The following is a 6,837-nucleotide window of genomic DNA, read 5'->3' as shown; positions in this document are numbered from 1 at the left end:
CACCAGTGAGAAAACAAACCTGAGGTCAGGAATGATTGTTTATTTTGCCTCAGAATCTGCATCCACAGGCAGAATACTCCTCTCCCTTTGTACCAATTACACTTCTACAAACTACATTGAAACGAAGTCCCTACTTCAATGAAATCATCTTAAATATGGGTGTACCTTGAATGTCTTCTGGCAGAAAGGCACCAAAAGAAGAGATTGTCTGAGATGTTCTTGTGCTGTCTGAAGACTATTACATGTCCAGATAGAGTAGGAATAGAACAAGAGAACCTCTTCACCAAACCTACTGCTAGAGCCAAGCAATTTAATCAATCACATCATGATTCCTGGGAAACAGAAATTCTTTGCAAGAATACTGTACAGAGGTATAGTTTATGGACAGGTCATTTTGTTCGTTTAAAAAAAGAAATAAATGGAATTATTGAGTTTATTTGATACTTTGAGCCTGTATGTAAACTGTATTTTTAAAAATAATCATCTGCATTATGAAGTTTGTGACATCATGAACGATTCTATAATGCACTTTTTAAACTGTCCCAGTTATATATGTGAAAAGCAACTATAAAAATCAGAATGAATGAACAATTCTTAAATTAGTACAAGGGCAGAGCAACAGCTTTTTTCAAAAATGGCTTTTATGCTGAACATGTTTGCAGTTTTCAAATTTATGGGTGTAGCTGTCAACATGTATATTCACTTTTAGAATACCGTCCTGGCTTAATGAGGTCTCCTGGAATGATTTCTTTTAATAAAAAGTTAACATGCTTACATATGTAGTTTCCACCTTTCTACTTTTTTTTAAAATATCTAAGCTACTCTTCAGCAGAGATTCCACAGCAAAGTTTAAAAGTAAACTTCACATTCAAATACTTCAACACTTCATAGTCAGTTTCCAGCAAAACTTTCAAGTAACATTTGTCAAAGCTAACTCCTAACAAGCATAGATCCGTTTCTTCAGCCAGAAACCTACATCAGAATAGAGTCACAGGACAACTGCATTTTAATTACAATTATATACCAACACACCAAATGATGCCAAATTAGTAAATAGAAATAAGATTTCTTACTAGTCTCTTCGTCTTTGCTCCGGCCTCATACTGCAATCCGTACGATGTGTACACCTCACTTCTGTCTCGCCACATTTCCACCTGTCTCCAGTTTATTCTGTTTCTGTTAGGCAGAGTATATTAGGTTCCGATAATCCACACAACCCCCTCAGAACAAAACCTCCCCTACAACATCAGGGTGCCAAGTGATGATTGAGAAGTACCCAGTAAAAATACCAGAATTTCTCCATGAGCCTCCACAAGTCACTGACAGAGTTGGCGAGTTGATTCATACACATCCCTGCAAGAATATCTCAATTATGGGTCAAACAGATTAAGACTCCTCCTCTGCCCCAAGCACTTGAAGTAGTTGTTCTTTTCTAAGGTATTCCATTTAATTTTCTCATTCACTTTTCTGCTTTTCAGGGGTCAAATTGCTACAGATTGGCTAAACAGCCATTCTCTAGCTTTTCCTTGTTTCCTCCAGATCCAGCATCACCGTTCTCTTCTTTGGGAGATCCCTAGTTGTTTAGTCTTTCTTCTCTTGTACTCCCCACACTGTGATATACTATGAACCACTCTACTATAAAGATGGTCAGCTACCTCAAGACTGATTTTTTTTTTAATCTGTATAACCTAGCCAATTTGTCCAACATCACATTTATTTGTGAAGAGTCTCTATTGGATCAAATACACATTTCTCTTACTGTTACAACTTTGAAAACATGTGAACAGTACATGTGTGTTAATCCATTAAATACCACACTCTCAGCACTAGATTCAGCAACTGTTGACACAGAAACAATGCTGCTTCTAGATTACATCAAAAAATTTGTCCAGAGAACTTATAATCTTCATTGAAAATATCTAGGAAGATTAATGACAAAAAATACTTGAGAAATTAATTTCTGCAGCTAATAAAAATATAATTAGAAAGAATTATATACACAAGAAAACATAAGTTGAAAGCTGAGAAGAACATCAATAGTTAACATTCCTGCAAGTCCTTGGATAAATGTGATGGCAAAAGCATATTCATTCTTCCCTGTGTTTCTAAATCCATGCTGAGTGATATGGCCTTATTTCAAGTGGAAGTAGAAGCACAAGTGGAGCACACATTCCTACAGACAAATAAGCATTTCACTTCACCACAGAACAATCTAGAATTTGTTTGTTGCAAACTCCCATTATCTTTACCAAGGGGTAATACAATTCAGCTGTACTTCTTTTCCATGGGGAAAGCCCTTTTAAGCATCACCTATACTTCTGGTACTTTGAATCAGCATGTTAGTTTTATTTCTAGCAAAGAAATAGAAATAATTAGTTCATTCCTTTAATGGTTTTTATTTCCTAACTCTATAGTGATGAGGAATGAAGAACTTTTTCTTTAAAAGTGTCATACATCTTACACTTTCACAAGGCCAAGGCCACTACAAATATAGATTCCTACTGCAAATTCTTTCCTTATGGAAAGCTCAGGGCCAGCATGGGGGAGGTTTAGTTGGGTTTTTTGAGTGTTTCTTTTTCTTATGCACACACAATGCAGGATAATAAGCTAAAGAGCATTATCAATGTACAGGAGAAAAACATTCTTAATTTTTAGTTCAACTTCATCTACTGATATTCATTTACTTCAAAAATAGAGATGGATATTGTTCAGTCACAGTGAACCCAGTGACATTGTCCGTCATTAAATATAATATCAGCTACAATTTACACTTCAGCACCAATTGAAGTATCACCTTATTACACTTTGTAAATTTCCACAAGCCCTCCAAGTTATTTTTGACATCTTTGACTCTGATCCTGCCAACACTTACGCACATTATCTTAAGCATACAGAAATCTGTAGCATTATGCACAGCACACAAAGAAGTACATGCATCATTTAAAAATGAAGACTTCATTAATTGTTTAGTTCAGAAGCAAACCCCTCCAGACGTGATGTGTACAGGTTAGGAAAAATCACTCCAATAGCATATCTATTGTTGTTCCAAGTGTTAGCATCTCTTAAAATTCTCTCAGTACCCTTCCACCCTCCTACACATATCACCTCCTTTACATTCTCCTTAAATGCCTAAAAATAACTAGCTATGCATATGGTCTGAGCACCACAGCCCTATACCATATAACTGGGGAAAAAATATTTTAGTTTGCATAGTTGACCTCACATCCATCATCAGAAGATATTTTTCCATGAGTTATTTCCCAGAACTTAAGCATTTAGCATAGGCTGCAGATTTGGCAATTGTAAAGTTCCACACTATTTATCAGAACAAGTTTTTTTTGATAAAAATTACCACATCAAACTACAAATTAACCCAAAAAAACCCCCAAAACTAAAAAACCCTGTGAAAGCTTCATGTGTTTTTTTCTCCCACCTGCATTTGCTCACATTGTAAATGGATTTGAAATTATATGTTTCATTTCCCTCAGTTTAAGGACTTTCTTTTTCATTTTAGAAAGTTTTCACTGACATTAAAACCCTCTCATAGCAACACAGCATTCTATGCCATATTCAGGAATGGGAGACTAAGCACTCATTCTTTGTTTAGCTTCAGCCACAAGGAGAAAAGCAGGAAGCACCTCGGTCAATATGCTCTCAACTTTTTCTATCAACGTTCTTGCTCTAGCATATTGCTTTTTAATCTGCTCCTTCCCTGTCCCCAGCTAGGTGACTGGTACACTAGAAGGGGAAGCTGAAATACCTTTGTCAAAAGTGGTGTTTTGAGTTAGCTCAAAGCAAGGACATCTGAGTACAATGCATCTCCAGGAACACTGCAGAAATGCTTCCCAAGACTGCTTTCTGCTAAAGAAATTCCTAGTCTTAATTTCTTACCATCAAAGAGGCACACCTTCTATTTTACCTTAAGAACAATCATTTTTACTTAGACTTCACCTTCCCAGTAAGCTCCTAGCCTTGCAAGCATAGTGGGGACAGCAATGCAAACACTATCACTGGGTCTCACTCTAGTAATGTCCATGCTACAGTTCTGCTGCCTTCCACAACCAGGGCTAGAAACACAAACTACACCTCACAAAACTGAGGCCTAAATATTGGTACATAAAGCTTAACACTTGAGAATAAAGGCACCCTACTTCATAAAAAGAAAGAAAAGCGCCTTGCAGGTGCTGTTTGTCTGTTCCTTGTTTTCTTGCAAGAGAAGGTTGAGGGGTGGTGAACCCCACTGACCAATGATGGTGATGTGTTAGTTTACTAAACAATAAGAGTTTTCTTTTCTGTACTTTTCACTTATCGGTCTATAAAAAAGGCCTGAGGTAATAAACCGGGAGAAAATTCTCCAGTTCGACTCCACAAGAGAGTCTGTGTCGTTCTTCTCAGAGTTCCCAATAGAGCGACAGAGCAGTAATTTGTTTTTTTTTCCCCCATGGAAAGGAGGACCGGCCCAGCTCCTGAGCCAGCCCTGCGGGTTCAAAGCACCCCTCCCAGGGGGCTCTGGGGAGTCCTGCTGCCCACACCCCAAACAGGCCTGGCTGCTGCCATGGGCACAGCTTGGGGCCCTGCTCACCTCCCTCCCCCTCAGAAACACAGCACGAGGGCAACCCCTCCCTCAGAAACTTCGCCTGCTGCTGGCCACACTGCCCAGTGGCACCCTGTGGCTGTAATGCACCTCTGTCTTCTTTCCAGTGGAAGCCCCGGGGCTCTTCACATGCCTAAATCCAGCATGTGCTTAAATGTTGTAGGAACTGAGTTTTAATTGTAAAGTTTCAAGGAATCATCTGTAGTATCAGTGTTAATCACATCAAGTTCTATTTTGAAAATACGACTCACTAGATGATAAGAGTTTTCCCAAATTGCTTAAAAGATTAATAAAATAATCAACTTAGCAGAGGGGAAGAAAAACCACAAACTATTCCTGTAAGGAAATCACTTTATTGCCTATACATGTGAATGAGCTGTTTTAATGCTCAGGTTCACTGCCTCCTCTGCATTTAATCTCTTCCCTTTTATGTCCTACTCTGAATTTTTTTAAAAGACTTTCAGGCTTTTATAAAATTAATTATACAAATCATTAGTATTAAAAAGGTAATATAATGGTTTCAAGAACAAGCTTCACAGACTATCTGCATATTTAATCATCTCTGCTAATAAATTTTTAATCACTCATTGAGTTCAGGTTCTTGTCTTGAAGCTTAACTTGATAACAAACCTAGCAACTGGTAGAACTAATTGGTACAGAGTAAGTGAATAATTTATAAGAGGAAAAAGCACTGGGTGTTCTGGAGGTGTGCAGAGACCACAAGTCACAGATATTTCTGGGAGGAAGCATGAAAACAGCGGCTGATTACAGGAATTTCGTGATACACTGCTGACATCCAGAGGCCAACAGTCAATACTGTTCGCATATGTGAGCCAGGCTGTAAAGCGTGCTGTAAAGTCAGATTCATTAAGTTTTAAATATTCATGCATTTCATTAAAGTTAACATTAATTGCACTACCATACACATTGATTATGCATAGACCATAAGTGTTTAACCTCTGAAAGCTTGCAAGTATATTCAAGTAATGGGGTATGTCCCATCTTCGATGATTTCAGCTACAAAGTTGAAATTAGAAATGGAATGCATTACAGTGTGAATACTAGAATAGGACTCTGAAATACCAGAACAGTAATAAAAATAATTTTTTTTCTAATCAAACAGAAACGCTGAGGTAAACTGTAAACTGCTTTGTCTTTTTCTAAACTATTTTAATAAAGGTAAGAAGAATTATATATAAGATTTCTTACAGACAAATGCTAGACTTATTTGCAAGCCAAAGCTAATAGATAGGTTTAAACAGTTAAAACTAATTGGTGAATGAGTGGCTTCTGTTTAGATGAAGATGAGTAGCTTTTAAACAACATAACAACAAAAAAAGGCTATCCTCTTGAAATAAGCTGATTTTAACTTAAACTGAGATACTCCAAGCAAGCTATAGAATAATTCTACCCCCAGGGAAGCACAAAATGCTACAATTCTTAAACCAGGATGTAACAGACAACATTTGACAGAAATTCAATTATCCTAGCAAGATCCCACTTGTAGTTAGTTACATATATAATCCTCTTTTATTTAATGGGTTAAAGCTCTCTTTCAAAACATTTAGTTGGATGGCTCGAAGACTAACTACATTTCAAAAAACTCCAGTGACTTAATAAGATTGTTAAGAAAAAACACTCAGAAGTTTAAAAATGTCATTTAATGCTGCCTGTGCATCTTAATTCCAGCCGTGAAAGTATATGCGTTATGAAACACCAGTGAATTAACTTTTAATCTCCTTTGAGCCAAGAAGATTTTTAGATTGGAAACTAAGGCACAAAGGGCATGCCAACAAATACAATGCTGAGCTTCAGCATGATCTCTGCACTAGCTCACATCTCACAGAATACCCCTGCAGGGCTAATTACCCCAGATAGCAAGCTAGGCTTGTTCACTTACACTGCTTTTGGTTCCTCTACATGGCAAGCTCAGTTCTCTCTTCCTGACAGTGCACTACATATAAACACTCAGAGAAGGATAAAATTTTAAATCTGAAGAAAACATGAAGAGTTTTTCAAATACTATGCTTCATTCCTAGGTGTTTTGGCTCTGAATTTCCATCAAGTAAAGGTAAAAACATACCATTTAAGTATTAAAGAACCCTTCTGCAAGTAACACCAGTTTCTATTGTTCCGTTGGGTTTTTTTCTTAAAAATCAGTCCATAAACATTCTGTGAGGTAGATATAAAATTGTCCACATTTTGTAGAGAAGCAAATGTTGGAGATAGACGGGCTTGCCCAA

This window comes from Parus major, chromosome 7, assembly GCF_001522545.3.
Source record: "Parus major isolate Abel chromosome 7, Parus_major1.1, whole genome shotgun sequence".
Classification (NCBI taxonomy): Eukaryota; Metazoa; Chordata; class Aves; order Passeriformes; family Paridae; genus Parus; species Parus major.
The sequence above is the reverse complement of the archived record's forward strand: the minus strand, read 5'-3'. Positions refer to the sequence as shown.